The 14512-nt window shown below is 37.7% G+C and overlaps 1 long non-coding RNA gene across 3 annotated transcripts in view; it reads right to left on the reverse strand.

The window, feature by feature from the left end:
- LOC145996049 (uncharacterized) overlaps positions 1 to 14512 on the reverse strand; it is a 39622-nt gene that overhangs the window by 4773 nt on the left and 20337 nt on the right. For 2 of the 3 annotated variants that reach the window (XR_014442742.1, XR_014442743.1), the window contains one exon: positions 341 to 429. The exons of the other annotated variant lie outside the window; for it this stretch is intronic. This is a non-coding gene — a long non-coding RNA (uncharacterized LOC145996049). The remainder of the gene's footprint in view (positions 1 to 340; positions 430 to 14512) is intronic. 3 annotated transcript variants of the gene reach the window in all.

Raw genomic sequence — 14512 nt, forward strand, 5'->3', positions numbered from 1 at the left:
CATCGAGCCTAGACAACAGTAGGCTGTTTTCCACTTAAGGTTTTCATGGCATAGTACTCATATTTTACGTGCATTAAAGTGTTCACAAGAAACTTGTATGCAAGTCAAATGAAAGTTGTTTTAACTTTGCAGTAGAAATTTGATCCAGTTTTTGGTGTTATTAGTACAATAGCTCTTTTTGTGTAGGAGTTATGGTTTTCTTATAATGTAACTACTAAGTGTTTCTAAATTATGTGCAAAAGTGATAAGATGTAATTCCCAAGATTAAGAACCAATGTTCTAAGGTACGAAGAACCACAAGGTAATATTTTAGTTTAGTAACACATAGAAATTTGCATACCCGAAAAGTCTACCTCCCGAAATGAAATCACCAATACGTCACTGAGTGGGCGAAGGAAGCAGCAAGATTCAATTCTTGAATTAAAAAATCTATAAAAAGATAGATACTATCAAAACCAGAATAGTAGCAAATATAACAACAAAAAATCAAAAATAATGATAGACATACTGCTTTTGTTGGGGCTGTCGACCCACTGTACCCCCTCGAGAATTAAGTCAATTTTTTTTTAGAATCTACGGACTTCAAAGTTTTACGTAATATAAAAGGGTTCCAGCATTAGGAAAGCACAAATAACTATGATATTTGATCCCAAAATATGGCTCACGTAAGTAAATATTTGCAATTTCAGAGTAATTTCGCAGCTTTTTTTTTTTTTAGTAAAAACGGTTTGTATGCACATTAAAATAGCAAAAGAACATGTCGAAAACAACTGTCAATACCAATCCTAACCTAACTACGTAAAATTATAGCTGCTGTTGTGGAAAGCCATTTTGGGTGCTATATTCACTTGTGCGAAGCCTTCAGGTTGTTCTCTTCATGGTAAAATAACACGCTAAGGTAACAGACGTACTGTAATTCACCATAACACATTTCCGAGAGCTAAAATGAACTGAAAACGTTTATAAACAACAAATTTTTCATAAACCATGCAAAATATTTCACTTTCTCCAGGGGGTACAGAGGGTGAAGGGTACCCTTTTGTTTTTAATACATAATAATTAATGATAAATATACCAATCATAGTGGTACAAGTCCACAGATAGACAAAGCTTTTTTCTTTAATGAAATGTGTTGGTGCCACTTCAGGTTGTTTAATACGAAGTGCATTTTAAATGCACTTTATGTTCAGATAGCCTAACTGGGATTGAACCTACAGTTTAATGTGGAATCTGAACCACTGTGCAATGTGCCTTCGCTGGGGAAAGAAACACGCATTGATTACAAACCAACAGCTACTATACCATCGGGGAAGTTTTGCAGTTTATGTAAAGCAAAACATGCAGTGTTAAAGAATGAGTTAAGAAACATTGATGGAAAGAGGTGGTAGAATGTTCGCTGTTGTAAAAATGTTTTTACTCAATACTAGGGTTGAGCCGATACCGATGCAAAATTCAAACTCATTTCATTTTGCACAAAAACTGTCTTTCTTTATCATATAACATATTTTGATGTAATTCTTGAATATTCGAAAGCAAATTTCTTTGTAAATTGATGCATATAAAAATATTTACACACCAATATTGACAATATTTTGAACAAATTTAATTATTGCAATTCTCAAACTATCTGTAAGATCGGCATCGGCTCAACCCTACTCAATACATAAAACAAGATCAGGGTGGCCACTCTAGGACCATGATAAACTTCAAGTATAATTGAACTTTTCTAAAAATTCAAAGGTACAAGTAGATGTTTCCTCTATTTCAAACTTATGTATTACTGCCTTTCACCACCCACCCACACACACATATATATTTCCAAACATAAAGGGTCTGTGTAGTTCCAATGTGTACAAAATTCTAATTCAATTTAATGAAACGGTATATACTGTATATTTCTGATCCAAGACGAGGTTTTTTGCCGAAATTTCGTGCCCAGAAGTATGGGGTCGTCTTGCTTTAGCAGCATATGATGTGCCGATCTACTGTGGGAAGAAAAGCAAGATCACAATGACAGTGACACTGCAGATTCTGTGGACCATTCCAGTGAGTAGGACTAAGTGGGATCTGTGTCTGACTAAGGGATGTCTGTATCTAACTTTATTTTTTGTGTACCGGTACTTTTAATGTCTCCTTCAGTTACTTGTAATAAGGTAACCATTCGTAAGCTTTGAAAATAGTTTTTCTGTAATCCCTTGTTGAAAAATGGGGGGGGGGTCTTAGATTTGGAGATATACGGTATTTAAAATATTTAAGCTGCGGAGCTGAGATTTGCCACTTCACATTCTCAAGACTGCAAATATATCTACAAAAATGCAAGTCACAAATGTAATGGGATAACAAGAAATTGTTAGTTGTACAAGAATTTCAAACTCAAATTTACCTATCAACTTCAAGATATCTTGCAATAATATTCAGTCTGTTAGAGATATTGTTCTGCAAAGGACACTAGCCAAGTAAACCAAAAAAGAATTATGTTTAATTTTCCAAGCAGTTTTCTTTTCTTTTCCTTCCATAATAAAAATAAAAGTTAAAGTATGAAAAGTTTGCTTCAGGGGATTAATAAATGTGTATGGGATTTGAATTAATAGAAGTTACAATTTTTTCAGTTTTTCAAGTGTTTTAGCAAAAGAAAAATTAACGCCAAACAAGACCGACTGGGCAGACTTGTAGAATTTATTTGGAACATATCACATTATGTATTAAATAATGAAACTTTCGGAAAGTGAACCACATTTGCACATGTTATTAGAAATTATGAAGCAGGTTAAACCCTTTCTGTAAGGACAATTTAACTGCATTGCTTGTAAAGTTAAATTGGGCTAGAACTAGTTACATGTCTGCTACAAATGGCAGCGAATGGCCTTACTGCATATAATTAATCAAAACTTTCACATTACCTTTAATAATAAATGCAATTTAAAGCTTTCCTTTAAAAGCTATCATAGGGTTCATGTATAATAATTGATATGGCGGTATTATTATATATATTAAAAACAAAAAAACAACCAACCTTCCAAACTGCTGCATCACTGGGGGCCTATGATTCAAATTTTCACTCCCTCCAGTGACCACTCCTGGGTCATGATAAAATTCAAGTGTAATTCCCAGTTTTCAAGGTGAAATTCAAGGGTACAAACAAGTTTTCTCTATTTCAACCTTACATATTACCACCTCTCATCCCACACACAAGTTTATTTATTATCAATCCTAGATGGCACAAACATCATTTGGACATTATTAAAAATATATAATATAAGTTGATGTTCAAAGGATTATGTAGGACAAACATCAAGGAAAATGGCAATAAGATGGCATGAACATGATTTGGACATTACAAATTTCTTGGGTTTGTCAGCTCACATCATCGAGGAGAAGCACATTGTGTTCAAAAGAGTAACTGGGAATATCTGGAAAGCTTCGATCATTGTAGAACACTGGAATAAATTAAATAATGAAGGTAGCAACATAGACCAACTATGGAGTTCTCTCTTTCACAAGTGGAGTAGGCCAACATCTTTAAAATTTAATGTAACTGAAGACATCAAGAATCTTTGTAAAAGAAATGATAATCTTGAATTGCCTGGTGATATTTGGGATTTATAATTTTAAAAATGTGATAAAAGATTTTCATCTAGAATAATAATAAAACAGACTGCTTGTTTCACAGTTAAGTTGCTAAATTACAACAATGTAACATTGACAAAATTCATTGTGTATATATAACTGATTCCTTTTTGTTAAAAAATGTTTCTAGTTTCCATTGTTACAACTATCTTTAATCAAATTAAAAATAAATGTCTAATGTGTGCGTGTTCTGAAATGTCACAACAAAAAACTGTTTTCATGGGGACATATTAATGTACGAAAAATTGTTGATTGTATAAGAATTGGTCTAGTCGGTAGGACATCTGACAGCCCAATGGGAGACCCAGGTTTGATTCCCTGGATGGGTAATCTACAGCCTTGTCCCTGCATAAAGTGGCTCTGGGGCTCATCCAGCATCAAATCAATGGGGCAACCCTGGGGGGTAAAGGTGGCTCTGGAGCATGGTGCTGATCACCACCTTCAAAATGGCAGATATCTAGAATCTTTGGGGGCCTACCCCCACATCCCTTAAAATGTGCCTTCATGGCACGGTGCTACATGAATTTTACCTTACCATAAGAACTTCAAATTCAAATTTACCTAATCAATTTCAAGACATCTTGCAATAATCTTCCGTCTGTCAGATTGTTAGTCCCCCTTGCGGAACAATGGAGTTATAACAATCTAAGTAAACAAATTGAGAGAATTCTGTTTTAATTTCCACACCGCCTTCTTTTCCTTCCTCAATAAAAATAAAAGCTAAACTGTGATAAACTTACCTCAGGGCATTTACAAATTGCCTAAATTCGATTGGATTTGGATTAGTAAAAGTTGCAATTTCTCACATCTATGGAGAAAAATTCTCACACAATTCCCGGAGCCAATAATTTACGTATTAATTTCCAGAATTCCCAGTGAGTAGCCACCCTGTCCCTAGACACATATTGGAAACACGAGGCTCCTGAAAACAAAGCCATGAAGGGGTGGAACATATATCACATCCCTAATAGCAGCCCAGAGGGGGGATGAATGATCAGGTAAAAGTGATGGGACACTTGCATAAAAGCACGCATGTCAAGCTCAGAAATGAAATGTTTAGAGATGTTTGCCAGAATGACAAAAAAATATATATTTTTCAATTAATTATAAAAAAGACAAAAAGAAGTAAATATTGCTCTTACGGTTTGGTGTCGCTATTGAATTCGTTTATGTAAAATATCTATTTTTAAATGGACATTTTCTGGCAGTGACCGATGAAGACGTTTTCTCAGGATAGCAGCCAGGTGATTTCCGGATAGACTTCAGATCTTTCGAGAGCTAACGTCACTCATCTTCAGGGATTGAAGGGCAGAGATATGTCAGGGTAATGTTATATGTATTTGGTGTGGGAGGGGTACAGTGTAGGTGGTGGTCAATCAGGTGCTGCCTCTATGATGTCCGTGCTCCCAGTCTACTATCGCTAACCAGGCTGGGTCCAGTTCGAGTCCCATGACCCTGTTGAGGTTTTCCATTTCTCCGTGGATGGCTATTGCTTCTTTGATGATTTAGTCCCAGAAATTGGATGACCGGGCAATGGGATCCCTGCTCTCGTATGCAATAGCCAATTTATTCATGGAGAACTTTGAACATGAGGCACTTAATTCAGCTCCACAAAAACCAGCTGAATTTTACACATAAAGGGTGTTTTTTTAATAGTGATAGAACTTTCGACAGGGATAGCTGTCATTTGTTTTGTTTTGATGACATGTTGTTTTGTCATTTCATATCAGTGAGCATTGGCAAATGAAAATGGAAAGACTGACGCCGCAACAACGTTTTCAAATTGTGGAAATATATTTCCAAAATCAATGTTCTGTTCGCCAAACGTATAGAGCACTTCGGAAATATCGGTGCTGTCAGTGAATTGGCCTCCAAGATCACGTGACCTAACGCCACTGGATTATTTTCTTTGGGGATATGTAAAGTCTCTGGTTTATGCTGATAAACCAGCAACAATTGACGCTTTGGAAGCCAACATAACTCGTGTTATTAACGACATACATCCCCAATTACTTGAAAAAGTGGTTCAAAATTGGACTGATCGAATCTGGTTCATCACAGCTAGTCATGGTGGACATATGCCGGAAATTATTTTCAAAAAGTAAATGTCAGAAAGTTATCTTTCAAATGAAAACACAATTGGCTTCAAACTTATTTTTTTATGTGTTTTATTTCAATTCAAAGTTCTATCACTCTAAAAAAAAAAACACCCTATACATACAGTACACCTTTGTCATCTGGCCATATGGTGAAGCAGCGCTACATACATTCCTTGGTCACATCAACAACCAGCACCCAAACATCAAATTCACCATGGAGACAAGACCAACAGCAGCCTTCAGTTCCTGGACATCCTCATCACATGCAAACAAGAGGGGACCTTAGGACACAGCATATACAGGAAACTTACTCACACAGACCTATACCTCAACGCCAAGAGCTTTTACTACGCAGCACAGTGGTCAACCATAATCTCTACATTGCTTCACTGGGCCATCTCCATCAGCAACACACAGCACCTTCAAGATGAAATAAGACACCTGTGTACAGCTTTCAGACAGAATGAACACACTGAATGCATCATCAACAAGACACTAGAGCAAGTAATGCACAACAAGAACAACCAACAAACAAACCTGGATTCCCCTGACAACCAAGAGGAGAAGAAGATAGCCATCATCCCACAATGGAAACCTCTCTGCAGTCATCAGCCACATTCTTTCAAAGCACAACATTAAGACGATCCACAAACCACCACAGAAAGTCAGAAGCAGACTTTGAAACCCTAAAAGATGACGTAAAACAGAAGACATCCGGAGTTTACTGTATCATCTGTTCCTGTGGTAAAGCCTACATTGGACAAACGCGGAGGATAATAGAACAACACTGCAAAGTACATGCAAGCCTCATCAAGAATTTTCATCCAGAGAAACCAGGGTTAGCAGAACATTCCATCCAAGAAGGGGCCATACAATTGACTACACAACCACCAAGATCTCAATAAGTCATCCAATTACTAGGAGCTAATCATCAATGAAGAAATGCACGGGGAAAAAGGAAAACCTCAACAGGGACACGGGACTCGAACTGGACAAAGCCTGGTTAGCAATAGTGCAGACGTCGGAGGAACAGCTACTGATTGGCCTTCCACCTACACCTGACCACTCCCACTCCAAATATATATAACCTCACCCTGACATATCTCTGCACTTCAATCCCTGAAGATGAGAGAGACGTTATCTCTTGAAAGCTTGGAAGTCTCTCCAGAAATCACCTGTTTGATATCCCTAGAAAACCTCTTCATTACCCATTTTATTTTTAAGAAAATAGACAACAAAATTTTGATTATTTGTACAATATTAAAGCAGGTACACACATAACACTACCTTCTAAACTTTTCAAATAAGCAACCATAGAAGTATTGCAATATCTATCTACAGCCAAAGTGCACTCTTTTGGAGGTGAGAGAACAAAATCATATACTGTATTGGCCCAAATATAAGCTGCACATTTTATCAAAATTTCAATTGTGAGAAATAAGGATGCGTCTTATATTCACGACCTTAAAAAAAATATGACATTTCGTCAAATCATATGCTGTTAAAAATGTGCTGATTTCTCATTTTGAAATAAGTATAATGCAACAATAACATTGTTGTTAAAAGAATAGGTATAGCAGGTAGGTATAGCACACAACTGTAATCTTAGTTTTCAAATAATTATACTGCATTTTGTTACTGTATTTATGATAAAATAAAATATGTACCCACCTAATTATATTTCCCTGAATCTGCTGGTAAATGCTTACCAGTATTTTCTTTTCTTCCCTCGGCTTATCTTTTTTTTTTTTTTTTTTTTTTTCGCTTCTTCAAATTTTACGGTGTGGCTTATATGCGGGGGCAGCTTATATTCGGGCCAATATGGTATTATATGAAGAGCTTGGGTGTAAATCATGGTGACATTTTGGTAATTTTTTAGTTACAAAGTAAAATGTGCCATTCAATTTTCGATGGAAATTGATGATTCTTAATGAACTCAGAAATGACCAAAATGTCACCATGTTTTGCACCCGAGCCCTTCAATGATAAATATCTAAAAATATAAAGAAAGAAAAACTTTGAGTTACTTCCATATGGTACGCAAAATACTAGGCGTATTTTTAAAGTACGTAAGTACAGTTTTGAAATTCTGCCACTGCAGTGCTGCGGTCGGTGTCCCATGCATGTGCACTGTGTACCTACATCTGTTGGCAAGCCACAGATGCCATTGCGGCAACAATCGATCGTGTATACATTTGCTTTTGCATATTTAAAATGCCTCCGCCGATTGAGAATCCCGCCGACTGTGAAATACGTGCTGTTAATCGTTTTCTTAGTGCTAAAGGCATGAAAGCAGTTGAAATTCACCATCAGATTTGTGAAGTGTACGGACAAATCATTATGAGTGATGGAATGGTACGTAAATGGGTAAGAGCTTTCAAAGATGGCCGAAAGAATGTTCATGACGAGGAACGGAGTGGGTGACCCTCAGTGATCACTGTCGATTTGGTGCAGTAAGTCGACAAAAAAGTGAAAGAGAACAGACGCTTCAAGATTTCTTCGTTATCAGAGGAGTTCCCTGAAGTTTCAAGAAGTGTTATCTACGGAATTGTTACCGAACGCTTAAACTATCGAAAATTGTGCTCACAATGGGTACCAAAAATGTAAACTGAGGATCACAAAAGCAAACGTTTAGGTAGCGCCTTGACTTTTCTTGTGCGTTATGAAGCTGAAGGTGACGGGTACTTAAGCCAAATTGTCACAGGAGATGAAACATGGGTGGCCTACGCTACACCTGAATCACGTGTTTCTGCAACTGAAGAAGCATCTCGGAGGTCAGCACCACGATGACGACGATAGCCTCAAAACGTCCATGTTGCAGTGGCTGTCAAATCAGGTGGCAAACTTCTACGACGACGGAATACAAAAGCTTGTTGTTCGATAAGATAAGTGCCTTAATATTGGTGGCAATTATGTGGAAAAGTAGATAAAAGTGTGGTCTTTATTGTTACAAAAAGTTTACTTGCTTTTTGTACATATCAAAATGGTACTTACTTAAAATATACACCTCGTAACTTAGATTCGTGACAAGACTTCTTTAACCTAGCATTTTGGGTTATGAATATTTCACTCGTGTGGTAATAGTCAGTGGCTAAAACTGTTTCCAAGACTCTCAAAGCGCAACGAACAAGAGAAAACCCAATTGTATGAAGGTAAGGTGTGAACACGGGAAGAATTGCTACATAGCTTCAATGATCAAATTTACTTCATTTTATGCCTAAATTACTTCCTACAATATATTTGTTTTTTCAAACGCTCTGCATATTTGTATCAAACTATATCTAGCATCTCTTTTTCGTGCATTGGTGAGGTCAAGATTTACTTCAGAAAGTGATAGCTTCTCTAATGACATTGAGCTTTCAACATTTATTTTGCACAAATTCCTTAATTTTTACTATTTTTAGCTTTATCTTGTGTGAAAATTCACATGTGTAATCCATGATGAACAAAAGTGCTTTAAAATTTTCCTAACAAGACATTAATTAAATACAAAGATTCGCATACACATATAAATTTGGAACATCACTGAGAGCCAAGCCAAGTAAAAGGATCATTAATCAGTGGTGCAACCACGAGGCACAGAGGGGCAATTGCCCCTTTCAATTTCAAATTTTATAGGAATAAAAGAACATTTCATAAAATTTAATTGCTCGCATGGCACTCCTTAAAATTTGAGCCCTATTAAATCAATATGGTTTTCAGTTTGCAAAAATTTGAATCAAAAGATTGTTTTGCTTGCTTCCCTCACAATAGGGTTCTTTTCTGTAATGCATTGTAAATTACCAGGGAGAGAGATCTCTTCTGGCTCCTGCCACCCATCTCAAACTCAGTGTTCGCTACTGAAGCTTATGATAAGTGTGCAAGCCTATTAGCCACTCAGTTAGTTGCAGTTAACTTCAAAAACATCTCCCCTTTCACTCAAACAGAAGACAATAAAATACTAGGGTTTGGTTTACAGGATTTATCTATTTGGATTACTAAAAAAAAGTTTAAAGAGAAACTATAAATATTAAGTGAATTACTTTAAGAACCATCAATTTGAATAAAGAGAATAGTTTTGCATGTTCTAAATTACGCAGAAACAAAAATTCCAATTTGCTCTTAAGATTTTTACTTTTTAATTGATTGTAATGTATGAAAGTACAATGTGAAATGTTAGAATTTCTAACTACTTGAATGGTTAGTGCTCTCAACTTCGGTGCATATGCTCCTGGGTCAATTCCCTGCGGATCCTTCAAAACATTTTGGTTCAGACACAGCATCAATACTTGATAAGAAGTAAAGGGGTCTGGTCTAGAAGGCCATGTTCTGGTCAGGTACCACCTAGTGAAATGCTGTTTGACAGGTCTTGGTCTAAATTTTCATTTGTTATTTCTATAAGAATTTCAGTTGTAAATTATGAAGGGATGACAATATAGTACAATTATATTAAATAATCCCTATACAAACACATGAAATAGAAGCCTCCCCACATCCTGCTTGAAAACATTAAGACTGTGCTCTCCCCACATGGCTCTAAATACACATTAAAGTAATCATGAAATTAGATTATGAAATGGATTGCCCTTAAGGGCATGCGATACAGTCTCCACGGGAGTCTTCCCAAGCTCTTTAGTCTGGGGCAGTGTGTCAACTTAGCTCTCTTGGAGCCAGATCTGGCTCTTTCGTGCCCTCCTTTGGCTGTGAACTGGGATGCCCACCCCCGTGCCCCACTATGATGCCATCATTGATTCCGGCCCACATAGACCAAATTTTGTCATAATTATACATTTTGCACGTGATGTGATATTGTTACATTGGCTGCGTCGCCCCACTCCCTCTTATCTCCCCAGCTACTTCTTTATAGTGCAGTGTTTGACGGGAAATTGACATAATATTGTTATCAGGGAATTCTTTATTTTCGATTTCATACGACCATCGGTGGATTATTGAGATGGGCGATGCCGTAGGATCTAAATGTTGAAAACTAAGAATAAATTGTCATCAATTTAGAGTTAACAATAATAGCGGTGCCCCCACCCCTTTGACAACTAACACTTCCCTAGAAGGCACTTTATCCAGCCTTCGTAAATATAGCTCCATGAGAGTCAGTTTTAACTCTATTTAAGGTGACATTTAGTTCTTTTATGTGCATTAGGTTTGGCAACACTGCCAGGAGGCAAGGAGAAAAGCATTGATCAAATGTGAGTATGAATTGATTAATTCTCTTGGGAATATAAAGCTTCCAATGGAATAGAAAAACAAGTCAACGGGAAGAGAGCAGTTTGAAGATGCATTTCACCAGCAGAAAAGTCGAAACTTCCATTTGATTAGCCGTAACTTGATGTTGAAGTTGACTCGCCATAAGGAATATATGGGATTCCGAAAATTACACTGTGCGACAATGAAAATTGCCGCAGAACAAAAACCTGTAGTTCCTATGGAGTTCAGTGCCCTGATGACGATAGTAAAAACAGTTTTTCTCTATCACCTAAACTTTTCTCTTAAAATGCAATTTTATCAGCGCACGACTGCATGTTATTGTTGTTGCGGCACTTATCAGCACAGCCTGTTACTAGGGCTTGACATTGCATAGGGGAGGGGGTGGAGAGAGAAGGGATAGATAGCCACTTGGTTGAGGTATAGTAAGGTATAATGGAGTTGCAGTTATTTGCATCAGTCAGTTGCTAGTGGGATCACGCAGTGTCTGTTCCTGCAGTGTGTGTCATGCAAAACCCCTAATGTGAAGAATACTGTTTGTGTGTGTTCGCGTGTTTCTTGTGTTCAGCGATGTCTAGGATGTGTGTTAATTTACTAAACCTTTTCTGTTATGTGTGTGGTGATTTTAGGACGAAGTCCCAAAGACATTCCATTTCCCCGCTTGTTGTATTTTGAATCAAAGGTAGATGAGGGTAAGTGTTGGGCACCACAGAACTGTTGCTCACGTTGCTCCTGCTATTTAAGAGGCTGGTTGCATGAAACCCACCCATCTATGCCATTTGCCGTACCACAGTTGTGGAGGGAACCTAGAGACCACATAACAGATTACTTTTTTTAAATGAAACTAACTGGAATCTCAAGTAAATCAAAACACACAGTTTCATATCCAAATTTGAAATCTGCAGTGCACCCAGTCCCACATTCTGATTCTCTCCCAGTTCCAAAACCACCAATGGAATGGACACTGGAAGATGAAACAGACGATGGCAGTGACCAACCAATGGATCACGAAGATTTTCATTACACGCCATCTACATCACAGCCACAACCACAGCCATTGTCACAGGCAGATTTGGCAAGAACCCGTTGTTGAGAAAGACAGTGTGCTGTTACCACCGCAGGATTTTAAATTTTTACTGTCCAAATTTCCTGCGATTAGTACTGCAAAAATTAAAGAAGGTATTTTCATTGGTCCTCAGATTCATGACTTGATGAATTACATAACCTTTGAAGAGTTTCTGACAGATACTGAGAAGGCAGCTTGGCTTCCCTTCAAAGATGTATGCAACAATTTCTTGGTAATGTCAGGTCTGACAATTACAGGGAACTGACGGAACACATACTGGACTGTTACAAGGCTATGGGGTGCAACATGTTTTTCAAAATACATTTCCTGCATTCTCATTTGGATTTTTTCCTGTCTGATCTAGGAGATGTGAGTGACGAACATGGTGAGCGATTTCACCAAGATATCGCTGCCATGGAAAGACGACATAAGGGAAGAAGATGGTCACCAAACCTTTTGGCATATTACTGCTGGACACTCCTACAAGAAGTTTCACCAATAACCCACAAACGGAAAGTTTCCAGGACATGTTTCAAACTTATAAATACATTTCAAGCTTTTTGCATATTTCTCGTACCTTTTCTATGTTTTGTAATACAAACAATTAATTTTGTTCCATGATCTGTATTTTATCCAGCTACAGGTTCCTCCTGTACTGTAATGGAGTCGTTTCTAAATATCGCGAAAGTTGCTACTTTGTTTTTCATGAATTACAATATATTGCTTACTATATGAAATATAGGCTAAGTGGTACATGTAGCATATCTTTTCCAGAAAAACTGGTACGTGATGGAACATTTCTGATTTCGTTTTCGTAATCAGCGTATTTGATTTAGTAAAGAACACCTTCTTTTATCTCGCGGCAAGACACAAAGTTCAAATTTGTTGCACTGTGTTATTATTCATCATATTTTTCAAACATAGTGTCCAGCTTAATAATCAACACAAAAAAATGCTTCCACTTGCAACATGGAGAGAAATTCATACTCTTGGATACACCCAAGGGTTTTTTAGTAGCAGTACCCATTTGGGCAATATTGAAATAAATGCACGTAACTGTATCTCCTCCCCTTAAGCAACTTAGTAATCCAGTTTCCAAATAAGTTAACAAAATTTGACAATATTAAGTGTGATTACAGCTTGGGTAATAATGGGGGAAAATCATCACACTGCAATCATTGCAACCCCCATGCATGGGATCCTACATGAATGGTGTATGAAAAACCTCAATGCAGGATGATTTTTTAAGTGGAAATACTGAGGAATATTTAAGAATATGAATGTAATTTATCACTGTCCAAACTATCTCAAATGCAATACTAAGTCATCTCAACATGGGATGGTCAATATAGTTTGATGTGAGCCATCCAAATTATCCTACACTTACAATTGCAGGATTAGCAGGGAATGGACCTTTGTAATTGCACAGATGCTAATTAACAGCATTACATGAAAAATTAAATTGAAGACTAACTTCTTAACTCGCAATATCTTCAATGGACAACATTCAGATGTTTGCTTATCCTTAATATCTTGTATGTGATGGCCTCAATGTGTTGTTAGAACATGAAAGCTTGAAAGAGCTTTTACTTCGTTAGTGCATATAAAATACACTATCTACCAAAAAGAAATTGGGCACCTGTACAAAATGGTTCTCTGGTGGTGTGAACCCTGTTAGAACCTCTTGCTGCTATAACAGCAGCCACCCTGTCAGGCATGCTCTCAACTAGTTTGTGGAGGACGTCCTTTGGAATGCGTTGACATTGCTCTTGCCAGATCTCACTCAGTTGGACAATGGAATTTCACCGCATCTCCCGAGACCTCACCCGCCGATCCAATGCATCCCAAAGGTGTTCTATGGGATTGAGATCAGGACTCTGTGCAGGCCAGACCAATCGGTGAACACTGTTGTCGGCATATCACTGCATAGTAGCCTCCAAAACATGGCACCTAACATTGTCATCCTGGAAGTAACAGGGGTCCATTCTGTAAAAACGCCACAAGGTTGGGAGCATTTCATTGTCTAGTACTGTACAGTATGCCTGCGAGTTCATTGTGCCACGAAAAACCACCAGTGGTCCCACAATGTAGTACGAGAAACAACCCCCACACCATTACTCCACCACCACCAAATTTCCTGGTAGGCACTATACACTCTGGTAGAAGTCGTTCCCCGGTTAGCCGCCACACCCATACATGTCCATCAGACTGAAACAATGTGAATCTCGACTCATTAATCCATAGAACCACTTTCCACTGCTCCAGTATCCAGTTGCGATTGTCCAAACACCACTTGAGACGCTGAGCTTTATTCAACTTGGTTATATGCAGCTTATGTGCCACTGCTCGCCTCTGTTCACAATGTTCCAATGGAAACTGACGCCCCTGTTGCTGCCGTAAACTCCTGTCTGATGGTAGCCATCGGCTGTGTCCTGTTTTTGATAATTTCACGTTTTAGGGTTCTCCAATCTCTGTTAGTCAGTTTTTTCGGCCACTCAGAACGTTCACCATTGTCACAATG

The sequence above is a fragment of the Lepisma saccharinum genome, chromosome 12 (assembly GCF_977018435.1).
Source record: "Lepisma saccharinum chromosome 12, izLepSacc3.1, whole genome shotgun sequence".
In the NCBI taxonomy this organism is placed as follows: Eukaryota; Metazoa; Arthropoda; class Insecta; order Zygentoma; family Lepismatidae; genus Lepisma; species Lepisma saccharinum.